Source organism: Balaenoptera ricei, chromosome 9, assembly GCF_028023285.1.
Source record: "Balaenoptera ricei isolate mBalRic1 chromosome 9, mBalRic1.hap2, whole genome shotgun sequence".
Lineage (NCBI taxonomy): Eukaryota > Metazoa > Chordata > Mammalia > Artiodactyla > Balaenopteridae > Balaenoptera > Balaenoptera ricei.
In genome coordinates, this window is record NC_082647.1 from 26,193,062 (window position 1) to 26,219,482 (window position 26,421).

Here is a 26,421-nt window from a genome sequence, read left to right on the forward strand (position 1 = left end):
AAGACTATTGTGATCTTGGTTTGTATGATCATTGGAAACTTTTGTGGTAAAAAAAATCTAAATTATAAATACAAATACCTTCAGTAGATCTTTTGAAACACTGAATAATTATCATCCCAGCTTCAGATCAAAAGTCTCCAAAATTTTTGCATCTCATTCTCATAAAATACCTCTTCTCCATTAGATTCCAAAGCACCTCTCATTTCTCCCTATTCTCCTACACAATTTCTGACCTTTTTTTCTCATTATTGCTTAAGGAATTCCTTCCTCTCTGCACATCCTTTCATTTCGATACTAGTAAGGTTTCTTTCAACAAAGCTTGAATTCCCTCATCTACAGTAAGCATTATTAGTTGCCTACCAAGTACTTTATAAAAAAAAAAATATATATATATATATATATATATATATATATATATATCCCCTCTTTTTTAGATTTCCTTCCCCTTTAGGTCACCACAGAGCATTGAGTAGAGTTCCCTGTGCTATACAGTAGGTTCTGATTAGATATCTATTTTATACATAGTCAATCCCAATCTCCCAATTCACCCCATCCCCCTTTCCCCCCCTGCTTTGGTATCTGTACATTTGTTCTCTACCTCTGTCTCTATTTCTGCTTTGTAAATAAGTTCATTTGTACCATGTTTCTAGATTCCACATATAAGCGATATTATATGATATTTATTTTTCTCTTTCTGACTTATTTCACTCTGTATGACAGTCTCTAGGTCTATCCATGTCTCTGCAGATGGCATTATTTCATTCCTTTTTATGGCTCAGTAACATTCCATTGTATATATGTACCACATCTTATTTATCCATTCCTCTGTTGATGGACATCTAGGTTGCTTCCATGTCCTGGCTATTGTAAATAGTGCTGCAAAGAACATTGGGGTGCATGTATCTTTTTGAATTACGGTTTTCTCCGGGTATATGCCCAGGAGTGGGATTGTTGGATCATGTGGTAGTTCTATTTTTAGTTTTTTGAGGAACCTCCATACTGTTCTCCATTGTGGCTGTATCAATTTACGTTCCCACCAACAGTGTGGAATCTTTTCTTCACATCCTCTCCAGCATTTATTGTTTGTAGATTTTTTTGATGATGGCCATTCTGACCAGTGTGAGGTGATACCTCATTGTAGTTTTGATTTGAATCTCTCTAATAATTAGTGATGTTGAGCATCTTTTCATGTGTTTGTTGGCCATCTCTCCAGACATTTTTAAATGAACCTTCTTACTCAAATGACTTCAGTAAGTCAATAAAATTACTTAATTCATGATGTCTGTCCAGAACTTGCCCTTGATCATTGGATGTGTGTGTTGTACTTTCAGTTTAACATGTATACCTGAATATTTAATATATTTTTCCATGTCAACTTATTACAAAAAACCAAATTTATCATCTTTAATCCCACATCATCTTTATTGCTGTGGGATTCAGTACACACAAATATAAGATTTTTGTAACCTCTCACAATCATTATCGTCATCCAGCTAGTCATTAAAAAGGTGCTCTTGATCCCTCCCTCTCATTTCCTTCTCATCCAGTTGCCAGTCTCTCCACTTTCATTTTACGCATCTGCCTACACTCCTACCCCTGACTCTACCACATGTCTACACTTTACGCTGTTCAAGATTTATCCTTCTACAACACCAATCTAATCATATTACTTCAAACGTTTAAAATTTTCAAAGGCCCATCACTGATTGATAACATTAAAAACAACAACAACATTATAGTGTGGCATTTAAGAACTTCAGTCTCCTACAGACTCTATCCCAACAGTCTTCCCATCTTAATTATATCCTAATACTAGATATGACGAACTTTTTCTAAACTCTTTACATCATTTGTATATACTGTTTCCTCTGCTTTTAATTCCTGTTCTCCTTTTTAAATTCTACCTGGAGAATGTTTTTCCTCTTCCCAATTCCACCATTTCTATGAAGCTGTTCCTTGTCTAGAATACATTATGAACAACCACTTTCATCTTCCTTTAGCAACTTTGTATATATCATAATTGTAGCACCTGACATACTCTTATTATTTCTTTTCATCTTTACTTTAAAAAAAACTGAGAGGTTATTAAGGGTAAGACATTAAGTCTTATTATACGTATATTTTGTGTCTAAAACAATGCAAAGAACATAGTGGCATGCTGAATAAACACTGACTGCATGAACCCATACCATGTAAATCTGGAAAAAGGAAGTTCTTCTAATTCATGAATCCTTAATTTTTAAATTAAACTTTGTTGTAGAAAATATTATATATGTATATTTTTTTTGCAAGAAGCAGAGCTATATTTCCTACTTGTGCCTTTAATCCTATCTAACACAATCCTCATAGAATGACAGTCTAGTCACAGATGACTTCCCTGAATAGATACTCCTCCAATCCTCAACTCCCACCCTCAACCTCCTACAGTTGAGGAATCTATACTTTATTATAGTAACAGCAAGTTTCTAAGCATGGAATGAAGATTATTACTCTGAGAGAATCTAATATGCTTCAATAGCAATAATACAGGCAATCAGTCCACCAGATGTGCCACATGACATACTAACACATTACATAATTTACTAACAGAAACACAGTTCCTCTTTGGCATGCTTTCAAATATCTTAGGCAAGTGCCACATATTCCCGGTAATTTATCTACACTTAGTTTGCCAAATAAGTTTATAAAAACAACTGGTCTAAGATACCACAGGTCTTTCTTTATATTGGTCACAAATCTGGTATTAGCTAATTAGGTCTTTATATAGGAATCATTAATATGTTTAATTTCATAGTGGGACTATCTTAATATTTCTTCTGCAGAGACCCAAGCAAATAATTGTGTCTGTCAAATGTTTTAATGTTCAAGCCACATTTTGCACTGTAGATATTAGTGAATACATTGATTTTTCATCATATTTAAAGAACAATTTGTTGGAAAGATTTAAAAAGGTATCTTCATAAACAGAATTAAGGTAAACTGTCCAGCAGTCTAGACAAAATGGAAAACACATATATGTGGTTCACTACCTCAGCCTACATTTCTTCTTTACTTGATTTTTTTGGTTCAACGCCTTTTATATTGTTATTATTTTCTCACACCCAATATTTATTTAATTATGGTTTTGGCTTACATAATCTGAATTCTCTTGTTCCTTAGAATCTTAGCATTTCATTTTCATTTTAGGGCATACCTTTTAGTAAGATAAATCAAACTGGAAATTTTCACCTTCTGCATATTCTACATAGGATTTTGTAAACTTGGTATTTGGCTCACCATTAATAGACAGATGTAGGTTTTTGAAGTTATGACATTAAGCAGGATCTATTTCCCCCACCCTTGTGGGGCACCTTCTTAGATGTCCTGACTGGGTCCAGAGAAAGGTTCAGGAGAAAAAATTGGATCTCTAGATGACGGCCTTGATAACAAACATCAATGCATGCTTTTTCCCTGTAACACTTCCATATCAGAGTTATTATGGAGAAGGTGAAACCTGAGTTGGGAATTATAAATTATATTAAAGTGTAAAAGGGAGTTTGGTTTATATAAACTTTTGGGGAAGGCTATTTTGAAAGTTTGGTTTATGAAATTACAATATACATACTTCCATGCTACCAGCATGAAGCATGGCTTTAATAATACCTTCTACAATTTAGTTAGTTCAATTGATCTCTGTTGTAACTAATTGCATTTGTAATCCCGAGGAGGGCTTTAATTTTTCAAGGAACCCATAAGTTTTAATACCCATCCCTAGACTAATTTCATTTTGATTCATTTCTACATTGCACCTGTTTCACCATCTTGGGTAGTAGCATTTTGAAAATTCTTCCATGAAGGCTTTTTTCTTTGGCTCTTGTCTGCTTGTATGTTCTCTTTTGATTCATGAAAAGGCAGCAGTACTCAAAATGTAAGGAATGATAAAAACTTGCATTTGTTCAAAATTACCACGAGGGTTAATATCTATAAATAAGCAACTATTTGTAAACAAGTAAACAGGATAAAATAAATAATTTTAAATAAACCTATCCAGCTCTCTTACTTTTAATTTTCCTTGGGCATAAGTATTATTAAATAGCTCTTGGAGTTTATTTCATAATTGAAAAACTATGTCAGCCTTTTCAGATATTTTGCTGTAGGGTTCAAAATTTCTTGTCTTGTTTTTTAATCTCCCCTGCATGTTCTTTCCCTGGGCAAATATTTCTCTTTTTTTAAACATAATTGTGATAGTTGGTACTTTTTTCATTCTCAAAATAACCACCATAGACCCCATGAGCTCTTTCTTCCTTAGTCTTATATAGATTTATCTGTAATAGGCAACATTTATCATCTTAGATGAATAAAATAGAAATTGAGGAGTATCATTATTCTACTACATTTTTTTAAAGAATGAGATCTCTTTTCTCTTTTTGATTCTTACACAATGGGTAATTGTTAATATTCTAAGGATAATAATCATTACTTACAAAATAAAACACTGTCAAAATAATAAAGACAACTTAGAGATCCCTTTCCGAGGAAACTGCTATTTTGTAATATTGACAAGTAATATTACTGTGTAGAAATTACAGTTCAAAGTACTTTTTTTCATGCATTTCCCATTTCTCTTATGGAACAGCATGAATTTTCCTGTTAATAGCCTTCCAAATATTTAATATTTCATATATTCATTCAAAAACATAGTTTTCCAAACTGATTAATGTCACACTAAAGCTGTATTACATTCACCTAGATAACTACAACACTCTACCAATATCTGGAATTAGGACTCAAGATAATTTATAACTACAAAACTTATTTATCATTTATTGCATGAAATACACTATAACAACTCATAGATCCTGAATGCCAGAGCTCTTGCCTTTCTATCATGAAGTTAAATACCATAAGATGAATTAATTACTTTTACTACCTAATCACAATCTTCTCTTGCCTCTAGTGCCAGTTGATTCAGTGGACAGAGTGACATTGCTGCTCCAGGTCTCCTAAATGCTATAGAGATAGACTTGTCAGGTAGAGTCATCTAGTCTAGGGGATCTGAGATACCTCTCTGGAGGGAAAGCTGAGATAATTTCCAATAAACACCAGGGCTGTAGGAGGAAGGATGAGACTCTTTTGACAAAGAGGACCCTGAATTTTAGCAGTGCAGAACAGGAAGCCACAGGCCTCTGAGTATTATTCTAAGGAGTTTGAATTGCGTTTTTAATCCTTTTTTCTCATGAAATAAAAGCTTATGGGGTCACAGAAATGCTATAAACAAATAGAAGGTTAAATGAATGAGAAATTTCCCTTACTTTGTATGTAAAAAGATGAATACAGTCCTTGCAAATCCTGTCCTACGAAGGCATGGATTACTATGTCTAATTAAGTTTATCACTTAAAAAAAAATGAACAAACAGAAAAGGTAATTCTGTCTCATTTAAGATCGATGGGCATATGAAATTTAAGAATTTATTAGAATGATTATCATCACCTTTACTCATTTACAGAAGCCATTTTTAACACTAATTCAGTATTTTGGCCCTTTAAATGGGTTAAAAACTAAATGGATAATATAAAATAAATGATAATATAAAGTACTTGATAATATAAAAACATCAATAGTTATTGCTTATCAAATCCTTACCAAAAGTGTTCCAAAAATGTGCTAAACATTTTAAATTAATTATATAATTTGATTCCCACCAAAAAAACCCCTTTTAATAGTTACATTTTAAAGATGAGAAAACTGATACTCAGATAATTTAAGCAATATGCTCCAATTCATTCAATAAGGAATTGAATTCCGGTCTATCAAACCAAATTAATAACTGTGCTCTCAAAAACTGTGCTATAATGCTTTTCTAACACAATAAAATAAGGTCTTTGTAAACAGAATATCTTTTCTAAATACACAAATACTTCAGTTACTTGACACTGAAGAATGAGGGATTTTCAATGAAAGCTTTTCCTGGATAATTAAACTATCTTATTCCATCTGGTGTAATGAAAATATTTCTGAAGTGTTCAACTTAATTTCCAGGTTTAGAAAAACCACAATTCAACAAGTTTTAAATAAGTCAAGTTACTATCTCAATCTGTTTTTTATACCCCACTAAATACATGGATAGTAGAAATTTGAAGAGATACTTCATATACATCCACATTAACTAGAGAAACAAAAGCATTGCCATTTGCCTGTTGCTCATAAAATGGATGTGCAGAATATAGGCACATGGCCATGGTATAACACTCCTTTCAATAAAATAAATTGCTAAGGAAAATGACAAGTGATTTTTTTGGAGTCCCCATGACATCAATGTCTAAGGCTGATAGTTTTGAAATATAATGTACAACCTTCTAACAGCTCATTGTAGTATTTATTTTGTTTACCTGAGACAACAGTGCTCAGTGACGATCTGCAGAATTCAAGAATTACGTGAATGGATATTTCTGCTTAAGAGGTCAAAAGGTTTGTATATTTTGACAAAATTTTACAGTTTTATGAGTATATAATTCCATTTGTATATAGTAGCATTGCTAATAAACACCAGTAAACCTGAGTAATAATTAGCAAAGCTCAAATATTGAAAATAATGAGATCTCAACTTTTGGCTCCTTTTATGGGTGTTGTATTTGCAAGGCTTCTTTTTCAACATGATTCCTCTTTGTGTTGGACAACTTGTGTCAACTTTTGTCTACATTTACTATATGTCCAAAGATCCACCCCATGTCTTTTCTTTCTCTAAAGTGTTCTACAGATGCAGTTGCTACAGGATTATGAATTTAGGCATAAATTCCAAATCCCAGTGTAGGATGCAGAAGCAAGTAGGGGAAATTTCTCCAAAACTGATTTTGTGCCATTGTGTCTGTTCTTTTCAAAAAATCTCTGAATTATCTTCTCAAAAACTGTTTGAATTAGATCTTATCCACACTATACATTAAAAGGTATAAAAACATAGGAAAAAAAAAGAGATTAAGTAACTTTCCTAAAACATACAACTCTGGGATCTGGAATTTGAAACTATGTAGATATGCCTGGCCTCATAATTCATTATGTTTCAATTCACCAATATGTGAAAACAAAGCATTCAAATAAAAAGGCCCCTTGCTTTCAAAAGTTTTCATATTAACACTGTTAGTGTATATGAATGAAGATTTAATATTTCTAATTATTATTTGATGTTTGTTTTCTTTAGTGGTTGGAGTTTTAGTCACTGGTGCTTACAGGTTAAGAGGTATATATAATTTCCACTTCATCCTCAAATTGAAATGATTTGCTTGCCACATTTTGGTTAAAACTTGACGGTATTTTTGCTGAAGGAATTATAGGAGTTTTACTACTAGCTCATAGAGACTTACCTGTCTATCTTTAATTTATTGTTCTCATTTTTTTAAAGGCAGCCAACCAAGCCACAAAAGATAATGCAGTAAGATAGAATTCAGTCCATTGTTTAAGGCAATAAGTATGGCAGAAAGGTCACATTAACACATTGCCAGTTTTCCTGCTCACTTAACCATTAAGAGCTAAAGGTACAAAATTATATTTTAGAAATTGACGGTTACAGTAGAAAACATTGGTAATGTAACAGAATATATATATATATATATATCATTTCACCACAATCATAATTTATAGGTCACAGGATTAGTGATAGGGTAGTAAGTCCATTACAGACACTGAGTTAAGACCAATTTTTAACTATCTGTGGATTAATATGTCAGAGGGAGTGTCCTGTAATATACCACAGTACAATCCAAGTTGTATATTATGTACTGATCAACTTGAATTATGTAATTATTACACTCAAGATTTGGTCAACACCAAATGTAACCACCTCAATTAGCAAGTTGAGATTGGACAGAGACGTAAAAGAGGTTAATTTAAGTTTTTTTTTTTAAATAAGAATATAATTGTACACTAGATTCAGTTTCAACCTATTAGGAAAGGGTAAATTAGATGTGGGAGCAATATCAGTAACTGTAGTATTAACAGTGACGAGTATGACAAAAATATAATAAAATGTAAGAGAGGACTAAAGTATTTTAACTATTTTGTGAAAAGATGGGAAATGATTCTTTTTTTAACAACTTCAGTAAGTAATGGGGGAGACTGGATATCTATTAATAAACATACTTTATTTATAAATTATATATATGTTTTTATCTTTCCTGGGTTAAATGAGGAAACTATAAGTGTGATAGCTTTGAAAGGACAGGAAACGTACCAAGAACTGAAAGTACTGATCAACAAAATAACAATGTGAGAGCAGACTTCAGTGGTGTGTTTCAAATGGGTGAATTAGCCACAAGTTTCTAGAGGAGACCAGCTGTGTGGAATCAGTGTCATTCATATCTTCAGAGGCATGAAGGCTCTGGAAGACACTATTCAATTATTATAATGAGATGGAAATGAGTTATAATGACGTTACAAGTTGTGGTAGAGATTGTAAGTACACCTCTTCCAATTCTTCTTCCCTTACTGACACACAAAAAAGTATAACTCTTAGGCCCTTTGCTGTTAGGTGCAGCCTCGTGACTAGTTTTAATAATCAAATGTAAACTGAAGTAACGTTTTGTCTTCTTGGCTGAGACAGAAGAGAAATCCCGTCTGCCTCTGGAAGCCATATGTTAAGATATCTCCATCACAAGATGGTAGCGTCTCTATCAGCCTTGGGTCACTAAACGTCTTATGTTGAACACAGGCCCAACTCATGCCATAGATATTTATGAGTGAGTGAGAAGCAAATCTTTATTTATAAAGCTACTGAGACATTAGCCTATGCTGACTAACAGAGGACTTAGAGTGGCCAAGACTTCACAAAATGAGAAGCAGGAAAATAAGAGAAAGGGAAAGTGTAGTAGGAGGAGAAGAGGGTAAGAGTCTGCAGTTCTGGAACATACCTAAGCCAGACTCTCCAATACATCACTGTGTTTCTTCTAGGCAGAAGAATGTCTAGACAAAGCCACTAACGGAAATATAACAAAAGAATCACATTTCTATGATTCTGTAATATATATTTTTTCACATTTTGACATCTCTGAAATCTCATTACATCTTATAATGAATGTCACAAGACAGAATTGTATCATTGCTTAATTGGCCATTTTCTTTAGTAGCACATAATTCTGCATCTCACAATCAGTAATGGCTTAGATTTATTGGAATATGTTAATTTCTGCTACTTTATCTCCAGTTTTTCTTAGGGAATATGACCTACTGGATATGAATTAAATTCTCTGACCAAAGTTGAAAAGATTCAAACATTTAAGTAATTAACATCAGGTTGTAAATACATAAACACCTATTTATTTAATTTTGAGTTTGTAGAAAATCCCTGCCAGAGAATGATCATTTTTATGATCTGTAATTACAGAAGCACATATTGTGATGAATTGCTTGGATAGTTATAATTATATAGAATATGAAAATTCCACAGCATGATGATTTATGTGTGCTTAAAAATATGGATTTTCTGACATATGTGTGTGGCAGACATGGAAATGCATCACTCAGGTCCTCCTTCAAGATCCTCTTTCACTGTCCAGTTTCCAGGAATGTGGCTACCAGGCAGTCTCTAGCTGTTTGCTTCTTCACAGGTGGCCTCATTTTTGAGCTAAGGTTACACTCTTCCAAGGATGGCCCCTGGCTAATGACTGAGCAAGGTGGTGCCACAAAGGCCTGGTCATTTCTACCCAAGGCAAGACTACTCTAACAGGTAATTCTTGCTCTAGAGCTCCCCAATGGGCTGGCAATCACTTCATCATGTCTGTGTAATGACATGACTCTTCCTGCCTAATTGTCCTTCTTTTATAGGTGTTACTACCTGATAAAAGTTTTGAACTCCTTAAAAATGTTCCTATCTGCTTCCCAGAGAATTCAACCGGCACAACGTGAATATACAATTTTGATCATGATCAGGAAAAAGAGAACAATATTTGTTTTTTAGTTATCTCCTTGACTTTGAAAATTGCTAGCATTTTAGATTACGTTTTCACATTTTTTTTGTATTTACTGTTTCTGAAATCTGGATGTATCTTCCAAGTGATGTGAATAAGGATTATAAGCCTCTAAATAATGATGGACTTGATACAAATTGTTATTAAAATAATGGTGGATATTTGAGTATATGTCAACTTAGAATCATGGAAATATAACATTATTCTAAGCTGCATGTAGCAAATTATGCAATGTGTTATATTTTACATTTAAAAGGCCAGAAGCTAGCAAACATATGCTACAAAACAACTTCCCCCCATATGTAATTCTACATTCATGGGCTAGCTAATTAACCTCTCTGTCAGTGTGAAAATACAACCAGTATCAAAGTTGCTATGAAGATAAAATGAGACTATTAATATCAAAAGTCTTTGAAAATTTAAGAGAACCCTGTGATTTCTCCCAACTGTGTACAGCACACTTTGAATATGACTAGCAAGTAGCAAATATCACACCATTTACTCTTGCCATGCACGAAGAAAACATCTATGAATCATGGAATATTCTATGAAGCTTTAATGTAGCATGAGATCTCTTTGAATACAACACAATAGTTTACCACTAATGATTACCTATCATTATGAACTGGCAAATGAAAATTATATGCTTGAACTCCTAATTTTTGCACTCAAGGTCTTTTAAAATCAGATTTCAATGGACTTTTCTTTCAAGACCACAATAATATGAATGCTCAAGGGTAGCCAAATTACTCTACAAAGCAATTTTTGGATTTTACATTCTGTCTCTGTTGCTTGTCAGAAACAACTTAAAGTTAGTTGTGTGGTTGCCCTGACAAGTCAAGTGAGAAACCCAGATATTAGTAGACCTGGCAGGTCAGGATAATAAGTAACTACTCAGAAAGGACTGACAGGTTATTATACAATCACTTAATGAGCAACAAACAGTCCTAATAAAAAGTTCTGTGATAATAAAAAATGATCCATATCCTCACTGTCCAATAAGGTAACCACCAGTCCCATGTGACTATCAAGTAGTTTAAAAGTAAGTAAGTAGTATGACATAGGAACTGAAATTTTAATTGTATTTAATTTAAATATAAATTTAAATAGACAGGGAAGTATTTCCAGAATGGCAGAGGAAAGAACTGTAAATATCTACTCCTTTATAAAAAAAAGAAGTGAAAAAATAGTCAAAATCAATTTTTTCATAACTCTGTAAATTAACTAAAATTTGCAACAATCAGATGAGTGTTTACTCAAGAAAAATGGCATAATTTCAGTAGGACCAAAAAACTTTGTGATGGTTTAACTTGAAATATTACTATCCCCTCCTCCCCAGCTCTGAGGTAGCCATGAAAGCAAACAGCATCTACATGAAACCCATAAAAACTATAAAAATAATGTCTGACTACAATAAGGAGATCAGAACATGTTTGATCTCCCACAAAGCCCCATCCCCAGAAAAATGGTAAGTGTTTAACCTCTCTGGAAGCTTCCTGGAAAATCAGGGTTTGCCTTTGATTTGACTCAGAGCTCATACTAAGCAAACACCCATATTTCCAGAATGTTTCGTGTAAACAATTAGCAGCAATTGTTCAATATTGCATCTTCCTGAGGTGAAGATACTAGTTGTGGCTAACAATAGGTTGACCAAAAAACTTAAAATGAAAAACTTGGGAATGAGATGTCTATAGGAGCTTCTGAAAATTTCAACATATCCCTGGGAATCTAGAAGGCCACACACATATTCACAAGTTTCCCATGCCTAGGAGAGGTCTGAGAAGACCTAATCTCTTACCTCAGGCTGACCATGAGCCTCTGTAAGCAGGAAGTTAAAGTTAAGGCAGAGTTATAAATTTTTTGATAAAACCTTAAAATTGTGCTCAACAGACACACAGAGTGCCTTGGAAAAGTTTCAAAGAATTATTGGTTTAAGGCATTTAAGAAAATCTCTGCCCAATCACTAGCAGATCACTAGGCTAACTGAGCAGACTTTAATAGCCACACATGATAAAAGAATACAGACTTTAAAAAATTAGCACTGGAAAGTCACTAAACAATAGCGGCAACAACAACAAACAGTAACACAACAAATAGTTAAAAAAAGCTCTGGGGGGGGTGGAATTTTCTTTCTAGTGTTGCCACATTATATTAATTTGAATTTTTAAAAATACTGCACTTGCAAAGAAATAGGAAAGTATGGGTAATACACAGAAAAACAAATACTTTCAAAGAACTAAAGGAAGTCATATCTAAAGAATTAAAGCAAAGCATAGGAATTATGTAGGGAATATCAATAAAAGATAAAAAGACAAATGAAAATTCTAAAGGGAAAAAAAATAAAGTAATGGAAATGAAAAATTCACTAGAGTTGCAAAAGCTGATATCAGCTGGCTGAAGAAAGTATCAGTGAACCTGAAGAAAGGTCAGTTGCCATTACTCAGTCTGAGGAATAGACACTGTGTCACCATTCCCCCCCAAAAAATGAACAGAGCCTCTCAGAGATATGGTATATAATCAGGTGTACCATCATGACCACAGTGGACTTCCCAGAAAGGGGGAGAAGGGGAACAGAAAGGATATTTGAAGAAATAATAGCTGAAAACTTACCAATTCTAATGAATAGCATTTATCTATACATCTAACAAACTCAACACTCTATGTAGGAAAAACTCAAAGAGAAATACACTTAAATGCATCACAGTAAAACTGTTCTAAGCCTAAGACAGAGACTATTAAAAACGGGAAAAGAAAAATGATATATCACATAGAAGAAATCCTCAATAAAAATAATCACAAAGTATGTTCTCAAATCACCATGGACTATATATCCACAATAAACTACCATATCTAATAAGTAAGTACATCAAAGTTTCAGGATACAAGATCCATACACAAATATCTCTTGTATTTCTACACACTAGCAATGAACACTCAAAAAATGATACTAAGAAAACAATATAATTTATAATAGTGGCAATAAGAAGAAGTATATATATACATATATAACAATACAATAAGAAAAGAAGCCCAAAATTTGTACATAGAACTCCTCCAAAATTAAGGAAATTAAAGAAAGCCTAAACGAATGGAAAGAAATCCCATGTACATGGACTGAAATAGTTAATATCGTAAAATGGCTATAATCCCAAATTGATCTACAGATTCAACATAATCCCTATCAAAATCCCAGCTGCATCTTGTGTGTGTGTGGGGGGGGGGGGAATTGACAAGCTGATGATAAAATTTTATGCAAATGCAAGGATCCAGAATAGCCAGAACAATCATGAAAAACAGGAATAAAGTTGGATCATTATTACATCCCAATTTCAAAAGTACTACAAAGCTACAATAAAGACAATATGAAAAAGGAAAGACATATAGATCAATGGAATAGAAATAAGCATACAGAAATAAATCTTTACATTTATCATCAATTAAATTTTAATTAGGATAACAAGAAAAATCAATGGGAAAATAATAGTCTCTTCAACAAATGATACTGGCAACAAGTGAATACTCACACGCAAAAAAAATGAAGTTGGATCCCTAATTTACAGTATATATTGAAATAGTAACTTAAAATGGATCATAGACTGAAATTTTAGAACTAAAACTATAAAATTCCTAGAAGAAAACACAGGAATAAACAATGATTTTTTAGATGTGACACCAAAAGTACAAATGGCAAAGAATAAATAAATTGGACTTCATCAAAAGTAAAAATTTATGTGTTTCAAAGGACACCATCAAGAACTTTTGAAAGACAATACACATAATGAGGAAAATATTTTCAAATCATGTATATGATCAGAATATATAAAAAACTCTTACAACTCAACAATACAAAGGGGACCTTCCCTGGTGGCGCAGGGGTTAAGAATCCGCCTGCCAGTGCAGGGGACATGGGTTCGATCCCCGGTCCGGGAAGATCCCATATGCCATGGAGCAACTAAACCCGTGTGCCACAACTACTGAGCCTGCGCTCTAGAGCCCGTGAGTCACAACTACTGAGCCTGCGTGCCACAACTATTGAAGCCCACACCCCTAGAGCCCATGCTCTGCGACAAGAGAAGCCATCACAATGAGAAGCCTGCACACCACAACGAAGAGTAGCTCCCGCTCGCCACAACTAGAGAAAGCCCACACGCAGCAAAGAAGACCCAAAACACAGCCAAAAATAAATTAAAAATTAAAAAAAAAAAACAAAGACAAATAACCCAAATGAAAAATTATCAAATTTTGAATAGACATTTCTCCAAAGAAGATATGCAAATGGCCAATAACTACATGAACAGTTAGTAAACATCATTAGTCATTAGGGAAAGGAACATCTTACAGAAAAATCCTAACGGATTTTTTGGCCAACCCGATACAATGAGATACCATCTCACACACACTAGGAAGGCTAAAATCAAAAAGAGAATAGTAAGTGGTATCGATAATATGGAGCAACCGGACTCTCATACATTGCTTGTAGAATTTGGCAGTTTGATAGATTCTCAAATTGTTAAATACAGAGTTACCACATGATCCAGCAATTCTATTCCTAGGTACATACCAGAAGAATTAAAAGTCTATGCCCACACAAGAATGTTCATAGTAGTATTAGTCTTAATAGTAAAAAAGTGGAAACAACCCATATGTCTATCAACTGATGAATGGATAATCAAAATGTATAGTATCCATACAATGGAATATTATTTATCCATAAAAACAAATGAGGTACTGATACATGCCACCCATGGACGAACCCTGAAAATGTGATGTTAAGTTTAAAAATCCAGTCACAAAAGGTTACATATTGTATGATTTCATTTAAATAAATATCCATAAAAGGCAAACTGATAATAGAGAGAAAGTAGATTAATGTTTGCCAGGGGCTGGGGAAAGGGGAAAACAGAGAGGGACTGCTAATAAGTACAGGGTTTTTTTGTTTTTCTTTTCTTTAATGAGTGATGAAAATGTTCTAATATTAATGGTGTTCATTGCACAGTTCTGTGAATATACTAAAAACCACCAGATTTCACATTTAGAAGGGTGCGTTTATGATATGTGAATTATATTTCAAATAAAGCTGTTAGAAAAAAAAATTTAAATAGTTACAATAGTGACTCCCTATCACTATTATAGAGAAAAGTGGTTATGTGGGGAGATGGTATCTTTAATTGGAGTCTATCAGAAAAGGCATTTCTGAGGAGATGAAATTCGATCTGTGACCTGTATGAGGAAACACATGGGAAGATCTGAGTAAAGAATGTGCAGGAGTAGGGAAAAGTAAGCACAAAGTCCTTGAACAGAACTAACTTGGTATACTGAAAGAAGAAAGAAGCAAACAGTATATTCTGGACCAGAATGAAAAAGTGAGAGAGTAATATAAGATGATGTCTGAGAGATACGTGGGTCCCTATCTTGGTGGCTCTTATGGTATATCATAAGTGTTAGAATTTGATCAATTCATTCAACAAATATTTACTATGCACGAATGTACCAGGCACCTGCATTCGATATATCACAAAAGAGAACAGACAAAAACTCTTTGCTTTAAGGAGTTCACATTTTCAGGTAGAGAGGCAGAAAAAAATAGCTTTCATTGAAAAGTGAAATTTGAGAAAGACTTGTGAGAGGTTAAACTATGCAAAAACCTGTGGGAAAATTATTCTAGGTAGAAAGAATAGCCAGTGTGAAGGACCCAAAGCGGAAGCATGCCAGGCAAGAGCTAACAAAGACCTACAGCAGTGCTTCTCAAATAATGGTAATATGCATACACATTCATGGGCTATCTGCTTAAAATGCAGATTCTGATTCAGTAGGTATCAGGAGGGGGAGGGCTGAGGTTCTGCATTTCTAGTAAGTTCCCAGGTAAGAGGGCTGGTGCTACTAAGTAGCTCCACTGCTGGGACTATGAGTAACAATAGTCTATTAAGTAGATGGAAAGCAACATTAATGAACTCCATCGGAAGTTCACCATCCTGAAACTTTTAGGATTAGAAGCAGGACTCCAGCTTTATGCCTCCAGCATTCATTACCCCATACTAATTCCACTAACTCTTGTTTAAATTAGAACTAAAAACATTCAACCAAAATTGGCTTAAGTAGAAACAGGGAATATATGATTTCCTATAGCTAAGCTGCCTCCATGACCTCTTGTGCTTCAAAGACTCAAAGGATGTCATCATTAACTAGTCTCTTTTGACTCTGCTTTCCTTTGTGTTGGTTTCATTTTCAGGCAGACTTTCTCCACATGATTCTCCCTCAGCATCTCAGACTTAAATCAACCAACACAGCTCCAAATTCATGGAAAGAGAGACTGTTCTCTCTCCTCTCAACATTTCCAAAGAGCTCCAGGATAGAGTTGCATTTGATCAGCCCAGATCAAGTGCCTCTCAGACCAATCACTACTGCCAGATGATTTGGTGTTGTTTGGTTGTAACAAGGTCAAATAAGCTCCCATGTGATTGGCGTTAGTGCTCCTATGTGATCCCTAAACCATGTATAATAATACTGGGGGAAGGAGGATTTCCCCAAGAAAATTCTGTTACTAGAGAGAATAGATAGTGGTCAGGCAAAAAACAAAAATATTGATTATAACCCAGCATTGTCTGAAACCCATCTGGCTCTCAGCACCACAGTGAGAGGAATAGTGACAATCTTCAGAGAGCTGAGCACATTCTCTACATGAAATGGAAGCCAAACCTCACAAAGAATGATTGAATAAACACAATGTGCTAAAAGAGTAGATGAAATTAAAATAAAACCAAAAACAAACAAAAAACTGCCTTAAATATTATATTTTTAAGGAAATTATAGAGAACAGATTTACATTGTATGTGTGCTTACTCAGAAGGAAGAGCTAACAGATCAAAACCGGTGCTTTGAAATTAGGAAGAGATGGATTTGGATACAATATAAAGAAATCTTCTTTTATGAAATAAAGCTTTCCATCAGGTTCTCTTCAGTGAAAATATCCTGATTTTTCTGAAGGTACTAGAAATTTAATTTTTCCATAAAATGCTTAGTGATAATTTTTTAATCACTGTGAGGAAGTTTTCAATCTCAGGTTTAAATTATCACATGAAAAATAGAAGAACAAGAGGGTTATTTTAATTATTGAATTAGCACATCAATGTAAATCAGCTCTAAGTCCTCTTGCACCTGTGCCAAAATCTTTTCAGCTTTTTCCTTGGCTTCCATGGGAAGCCCAGTTATATCTGCTATATAATGAAGAGGTACAAGAAAGAAGTCCAATATGACTCCATAGAATTTTACTGGAAACTCCCCAGTCGAAGTGACTCCTTTCCCACATTCCCCTTTCCTGCACTCAGGCCATGAAGTCCCTCCTCACAATCCTCTTTAGCCCCTTTTTTCCCTCCTTCTTGTTCCTTTATTAGAGGACATTCCCCTACATGAACTGTGGAGCTAACCTGAGGCTTCCTACAAGTCCTATAAAGCTCATCTCTCTTTACAATGGAATTTTTCTACCAGCACTAGGAAGATAACATTCACTCCATACTTTCACCTCCTAGCATGGGAAAAATTATTATTTTGATCATTTTCTTAGGAGACCCATAATAAGAGACCCTAAAAACCCTTAGCTATCCTTTCAAAGCCTTTTTCACCATCAACCTTTAATCAATTTGTATTTACTGCATTCATTTCCTAACCATACACATATACTTGCAACTTCTTTTAATGCTGTTAATATCATTAATTCAGGTTACTAAAGTCTAACTCATGTGTAGGATAATTAAGGAAATCGAATATACTAGAAGAGAAAACTAATATGTTAGCTCTCAGTACTTATTATTCCTGAATACGCAATTATATTTGACATTCGGACCATCTCATCTTCTTGAAAACTTCCTCTTATTTTCCATCACACTCTAGTGCCATGTTTCTCAAAATGTGACCTTCAGAATAGCATATCAGCATCATGTGACCTCATCCAAGACCTACTAAATCAGAAACTTTGGTCGTGGACCCAATAATCTGTGGTCTAACAAGAACTCCAGGTGATTCTGATCTAGTATATCAACTTTGGTTTGAAAAATAAATGATGCCCCTGAAAGATTCTTCCTCTTTCTTTTCCTTCCATTCCTCCTCATCCTTCTATTTCTCTTCCTCTTTTTCCTCCTGAAATATAATTCTTCTCTGTGGAAAATTTCTTAGTATTTTATTTTCTTTCTTTTTCTCATTCTCCTTTCATTTTTCTTATTCTGGATGATTCACAGCTTTTTTTTAGAAAAGTATAATTATTATATTTAACAGAGGATTTCCAAATTTTTATCTTCATTCTCAAACTCTCCCTCATGCTCCAACTCCAAAATCTAACTTCTGGATGTACTTTGCCTTTAATATTTGTCCAACTGGATCGTTAAACAAAATTCATTCCTTTACCTTCTTGAACAAATTACATTTCTGAACTCTCTGCTTCTATCCATGACTCCATGATTTTTGTGGTCTACAAAGTTTACAGACTCAGAGGCATCCTTAACTCTTACTTTGACAGCATCTATCTTGGGCCAAATTTATTTACTGTACAACCACAATACTTCTCATATACTTATGTTCTTCTCAACCCTATAATCATCATTCTTCCACAGGTCCCCATGATCTCTCTTCTAGACTATCACAGTAGCCAGCACCTTCATTTTATACCCCTAGTTTCTATCATTTTACATCTGTTGGACATACTGAAAACAAATTTGTCTTTAATTAAAGCAATATACTTATTCTGATTAAACTCTCCTTTATACTCCTCAACAAGATTCCCAAGCAGATCATGTGATGCCCTCTATTTTCCTACATATATCATCCACTACTTTTCTAAATCAAAACACTGTTCCAGTCTCACTAAACAATACAAAACAGTAACAAAACAGCTCTCAAGCCTCCCTGCATCTTCCATTGCTTTGCTATCCCTCACCAGCCATTCCCCCACTACGCTGACAAAGTTCTACACACCTGTCAAGATTGATTAATAGTCTACCATCTCCATAAAACTTCCCATGATTTAGACACAGCCTTGAATCCCATGACATTGTTCGCAAAATTTCCCACCATGCAGTTAATCTTAATTTAATATACTTTTTAATATAAATAGTTTACTTGCCTTTATAGATTTTAAGTTGCCTGAGGACAGAGACAATATCACACAATATTCATGCACATTACTGCACACAATTGGCCTACCTCTGCATGATCTTTATATTTAACCAGATTCTGGTAGTCTCTTCTACTAGCTAATTCAGGTGATATTCAATCTGTCAGAGTTTGATGTTTGCTGAAAATAATCATCAGGTTGGATGATGAAATAAAACACTGCTTATATGATTCAGTAAGATTATTATGTCACTATAGACTTAGAAATTATCTTCATCCAAGAAATTAAACTATCTGTAGATATCCTCCTTTTAAATACATCAGAATCTATGTGAAAATGTACTCAAGTTTTATTTCATTTTTCAACCCATATTCAGGTTTACAATCACCAAAGAACAGCAGCCTCTAACTAATTTTCTGAACTACTTTAACAGAGGTTATTTTTCTTCTCTAAATTTCTGAAACCTTCTCTAGCAAACTGAGATAGTGACCAAAAGAAATTGCCCAGTGAAGCACTGTCTTTTAATCTCCCCTTTGAATGAGTACCCTAAATTAAACACATTCTTAATTAGGTGAAGAGGAAAAAAAAAATAATATATATATATATTCTTAAATACAGAGACTCTGAGGTTAAAGTTCCAGCCTTTCTAAAAAGGAATTTTAAAAGGCCTCCAACTCAATATGGATGTGATTTCAAGGGTAGTTGATGTATTTCAAGTAAGTTTTAAAATCTATAAAACTCTGATTTATTTTTAAGGGGCCACAGAGGATAATTTAACTCATTATCTTTAGAAGTTTCCAAGGATAAAACAGTTAGACTAGGGCGGAAGAAAAATCCACTGACATATTAAAACCCATTTTAGTCCATTTTTAATTAATATAAATATGATTCTTTGGAGGAAATGTCAAATATGAATCAATGTATTAGAAAACAAACTTTTATAAAATATGCCACCAATACTTACTCTATTAATGCTTTTTTAAAGCATTACAATGGGAAGTGATTCACCTTCTATAATAATAATAATTCTTCTATAATATGCCCCAAACCTCTTTGTAACTAATGGTTTAAAGGAGGGTGATATATACTCATTGACAGTGTTACAAACTAGCCTTTATTCCATCATCAATTGTCCTGTTCTCCAAAATTTTCAGATGCTTAAATGTAAAGTAAACCTCAGTGTGCTGGCTTTCAAATAAATAAGTTTTCAGAACAGTCTTTATCGCTGGAAGGGAAATGAGGAGTATAGCATTATTTTGAAGGATTCAAATTTAAACTATGAAAATAACAATTTTATCCTGTAGTTAACTCTGAATAAGTTGGACTTACACTCATTTCATTTTATCTTCTATAACTGTCTTGAACATAATTCTTCAATGCAAGTTTTGCTGAATTAAAAAATAAATGAAAAACTTTATCAAGCATTCATTTATCAAATGAGAAGGGAGAATGGTATACAAAAAGAAGAAAGGGGAAGTTTAACTTATTTAGGAGAATTTGTATATATATATAGGTATCAGAAGCCAGATAGATAGATTCTAAAATAATTTGTAAACCAGAGTTCATGTTGAATATGTAGAATATATTCAGGAAAATCAGAGCAGTGATAGGGTTAGTCATCACAGCATCATCAAAGTAAACAAACGGTGAGATTAGTTGGGTAAAGCTTCATGGGACAGATGATCTTAAGCTGAGCCATGAAAGACCTGACTAATATATAACACAGAATGAAATAAGAGTTCTTAATTAGAACTATTCATAACTTACCCAAGGTATACAAGCGAAGTTCCTTGTATGCTAACTTCGTAAAGAAAACACATCCACCAACCTGTCAACCACGTTAATTATTTAAATATTGTTTTAAATAAAATCCATTTTATACGCCAATGCTTTACTGAGAAATGTGGTGAAAAGTTAGCCATCCAGCATTGCCAAAATAAGAGAATGACTTTGATCCTTAAATTATTTTTGCATCTACAATATACTTTTGGGAAGGCTGCATTTCATTTGATCAATAAACTGCATTTTCTCAGGTTTTTCTTTTGTTATTACAGGAGTTGAACTAAATTCATCACAATTCTTATGAGACCCCAGAGAGTTCCATTAGCAGTTATGTGGATCTGGTTCACTTGCCAGGAAAAGGAAAGGAAATAAATTAGTAAAGTGAAATTTTGAAATAAGATTTGGATTTATGAAAGAAACTAGTTTTGAGAAGGTCACAAAAATCTTCTCGGTTCAGTAGAAGACTGAAACACAAATGAGAAAAATAAATGACATCAACCTCCTGGTAAGAAGATAAGTCTTGATGACATTCATGACTGACACTTTTCTGAGTCTTCTGTGACCCACCCCACATTTAAAATTATCCGTGGCTTCTTGTCTATTAATAACAATGTTTGTGTTCAAAGATCACTATCTGAAATAGTTACATCATTTATAATAGTTCTGTTGAGTCTGCATCCCAGCATTGTAAGGGAGATCAACTTTAAATTGCAGACCAACAGCAAACTCTCTGGAATGAGAGAGGTAAATTTATTCCATTTTTGGAATATTTTGTTTTCTTAGAAATTGATGATTTTTTCATAAGCAAATGTATATAAATGTTATCACAAAAATGTTTTTTAAATAATTAGGATGTTCAGAATGCTCTGTTCATGAAAACACACTATAAAAAGAAATCATCTGAAAATACTGCACATTTGTGAAAATCAAACAAACAAAAAATCAGACAAATAGGGAGAATTTGATAACTAGTCTGATACAGCATTAGGAAACAATGCGTTGAAAACCCAAAAGGAGAGCATATCTTCTTCACCCATTTCTTAGTGGGAATCAGCACATTCTTGGCTTCAAGACAATTAATATTACTGCAGTAGCATGGGGCAGGGGTTCCTTCAAGTCAAGAGCTGGTGGGAAGCGGATGTTTGGATTGGTCTGTTTAATAAGGAAAATAACTCAAAGGATCAAAGATCAAAGAGTTAAGAATGTTTACACACCCATATTAGTCAGGGTTCTCCAAGGAAACAGAACAATTGGATATGTATCTAAAATGAGGTTTATTATAAGGAACTGGCTCATATGGAGGCTGAGAATTTCCATGATCTGCCTTCTGCAAGCTGGAAACCCAGGAAAGCCAGTGGGACAGTTCAAAGGCCTGAGAACCAGGAGCCAATGGTGTAAATTCCAACCTGAGTCTGAAGGCCTGAGAACCAGGAGCAGTGCAGGAAAAGTTTGATGTTCCAGCTTATATAATCAGGCAGGGTGAGAGAGAAAGAGGGTGCAAATCCTCTCTTCCTCCACCTTTTTGTCTATTCAGGCCCTCAATGGACTGAATTGGGGAGGGTTATCCACTTTACTCAATCTACCAGTTCAAATGCTAAACTCTTCAGGAAACTCTCTTAGAGACACACTCAGAAATAATATTTATCCAGATATCTGGGCATCCTGTGGCCCACTGAAGTCGACATATATAATTAACCATCACAAGTCTGTACCTTGTCAATGTGGTACAACAATCCTTAACCCATATTAACCTCTAAATAAAGGCAATAATAAGGTCATAGTTTCACCTAATATACTTCTCCTCCTCTTCTTTCTAGGAAAGAAGAGGAGGAAACATCATTTTGAGTGACGTTTACTCTTCTTCTTGATAGCCTATAACTTAAATACCATGAAGTAAAATGAACAATATTAAATACTATGATATAAAGTTAATACACCTTACGTTATATGATAAGAGGATCAGAGTAGGAAGAAGAAAAGATAGTTTATAAGCATTTATGTATTCAAGTATGTTTGTAACAAAATAAGGAGAAATATTCATGACAATTACAGTCCTTATTTCTGTAACTTGTCATGTGATTGTAGCTGGTATGTGTAACAACCTTTTTCAACTACTCATTCTATATTCCCATTGCCTTTAGCAAGCACCTCAGCTGTTTATAGTTTTTCCCCTGGTGGGGTGACCAAAACCTTCATTCTTGAAGGTTCTGGGCCATTAGTAGTCCCATCTGGATTAGGTTGTTGTGGTTTCCATTGACCTTATGCATAGGTCATAAGAGACACTATGGGATCGCCCATACTCCAGATGTACTCCCCCTTATGCCTATTGTGGGTTCAAGTCCAGGTTCTCCTTGGTAGTCAGCACAGTAAGCCTGTGGATTCAGGGAATGGGCAGTCCAAAGTGGCTGGGCAACAGTCTTAATTTCCAGTTCAATGGAATCATTGCTGTGTCTCCTTGGAAGTGTTCCTCCCTTTGGAAGTAAGACCTCTAGGAGAGGAAAGCACAAGGTCACAGGAACAGGAACACAGAAACCTGTGAATACTGGCTATGTGAGAAACAGCAACATATATGGAATGATGACTCAGAAAATATATGCCCTTGTGGAGAGCACTGCCCCAGACTTATCATCTATTGCCATCTACCTGGCATTGTAATGAGTCTTCAAAAGGCTTTTCCACTATTCTATCAAGCCAGTTGCTTCAGGATGGTGGGGAACACAGCAAGACCAGTGAATTCCATGAGCTAATTGCCACACTTCTTTTGCTGTGGAGGGAGTTCCAATATATAAAGCAATTTTGTGTGGAATACCATGACAGTGGATAAAGCATTTTGTAAGTCCATGGATAGTAGTTTGGGCAGACGCATTACATCCAGGGAAGGCAAATCCATATCCACAGTAAGTATCTATTCCAGTAAGAAAAAGTGTCACCTCCATGATGGAAACTGTCCAATGTAATCAACCTACCACCAGGTAGATGGCTGATCACTCAAGTGAATGGTACTTTACTGGGGACTCAGTATCGGTCTTTGCTGCTAGCAGAGTGGTCCAAGCAGCAGATCAGCTTGTACAACAGCCTGGACTTGTTTCAGAACCTTTTCCTACTCTGGGCTACACTCAAAACTAGCAGCTTTTTGAGACACTCATTATTTACTGGAGTATCACACCCAAATAAAAAATATGTTGTCTCCAAAATCTAAAGAGGCCTAGGCTTTGCATCTCTTTTTCAGTTGTAGAAGAGGCCTGATGTAACAACTTATCCTTTACCTTAGAAGAGATATCTCAGCATGCCCCATACCACTGGGCCCCTAGAAATTTCACTGAGGTAAAAAGCCCTTTACATTTTTATTGGATTTATTTCCCATCCTCCAGCTTTCAAACGTCTTACCAATGAGTCTATAGTAGTTCCTACTTCTTGCTCACTAGATCCAATCAGCATAATAACATCAGTGGAATGGACCAATGTGATATCTGATGGAAGGAAAAGTGATCAAGATCCCTACAAACTAAATTATGACATAGAGCTGGAGAGCTGATATACTCCGGAGACAAGCCAGTGAAGCTATATGGTTGGCTTTGCCAGCTGAAAACAAACTACTGGACCTTAGTGATAGGAAGGGAGAAAAGGGCATTTGCCTGCTTAAGAGCTGCATACCAGGTAATCAGGGGTGTGTTAATTTGCTCAATTACAACACATCTGTTACAGCCGCTGGACTGAAGTCACCACCTGGTTCAGTCTATGACAATCCACTGTAACTCTTCAAGAGCCATCTGTCTTCTGTACAGACCAAATAGGTGAACTGAAGGGGGATGTGGTGGAAATCACCACCCCTCTATCCTTCAAGTCCTTTTTGATGGCACTAATCTCTGTAAGCCCTCCAGGAATATGGTATTATTTTTGGTTTACTATTTTCCTAGATAGAGATGGTTCTATTGGCTTCCAATTAGCCTTTTCCACCATAACAGTCCAAACAGCACAGCTCAGGGAACCAATGTGGGAATTCTGTCAGCTGCTGAAAATGTCTCTTCCAATTAGGCATTTAGGAATTGAGGAAATAATACATTCAGGAACAATGGACCCAAGGTGAGATGGACCTCCTGAGCTAAAATTCCACTGATTAACTGACCGACTGAAGCCTCTACTCTGACTGGTATATTGCACTGACATTCTGGGTCTCCAGTATTAGTGTCAGTTCAAAGCCAATGTCCAGCAGTTCCCATAAGGTCTGTTTATTTCCTTTTCCTCAATGCACAGTTACCCTGGTAAAAGGCTATAGGTTCCTCTGGGCAAGGAAAGGAGAAAAATTAACAGTATAAATTGCTGGCAGCATACCAGAGTCCTTCCTCAAGGAGATCTGGCCTTCTCTTTATTCAAGGGCTTCTGGGTCTATAAACTGACTCAGATTTAACTAATTGAGCAACTCTGACCCTGTTTTTATGATTCCTGTTAGACTTTTGTTCACTTGACCTAACCTTTTCTTATACAGATCAAATAAAGAATTTATTAGGCTATCTATTTCACTTCTAGAAACTCCATGATCAAAGTCTGCTGGACCTCCCTAATACTCCTGCTGTGAGCACAAGGGAGGCTAGTGGAGAGGGTGGTCCACTTTGAAATAGACGCTATAACGTCTCCTGGAGAACGTTTTTTTCAGTTTAGTCATTTTCACAGTTGACAAAAGACAACAAGTAAGGATGTGTCCATGCCAGCAAGGTGCAAGACAGCCAGAAATTCATTTAAAAGGAGAGTAAACAGCTCCTAGAAGTTTGCCACTGAGGTTCATGAGATTCAGAACTGCTCTTCCTTCCTTCTCTCTTCTCATCTCTCACTCTCACTGCCTCAGTATTATACATTCCTTTTAGAGCTTTTCAGCTATACTGTGGAGACTGCAACAAAACCCAAAACTTGGTACTATAGTGAAAATATCTAAGATCAAAAGGAGAGAAAAAACATAAACTGTATGTAATCCAAAAATTGTATTTGTCACAGACTCATAAAAAAAGAAGCGTAATATTTGCAACATTTTACAAAATATTAGAATGATGTTTTCACTTAAATGAATGACATTAAAAATGAATGTTAAATTTTACTCCTTTTCTGTATTTTAGTTAAATTATTTTCTTAAATGGTGTATTAATTATGTAGGACATGCTATTAACCTAGCTGTAGTTTAATGTACTACTTCTTTGTTTCCCTGTTACACACACATTTGCTTTGACATAATTATGATTTGTACTGTGATATTTTAATTTTATTTTGCTTCTTTGGACACTCAAAAACACGATTTTTTTTAATAATACCAATACTTTACTGTGTTTTGCCTGGATGTTCTAGATATTTATCAAAGATGTTTATTAGGGAGAAAGTAAATGTGTGCTGTTTGTAAGCAGTGTTTCCTGTGAACAAATTTTGAAAATTTAGTAGAAATATTTTAGGGAAGAAATGAAAAAAACTTGACTTTTTAAATTTCTAAATTCCTTGGTTCTCAATATTATCATACTTTACTGAATGTATTTCTTATTAAAATATGTACCTTAAAAGACTTTTTCTGACAGTACTACATTTTTTTTTTTCAGTGAGTAGAAAGAAGTGTTGCTATT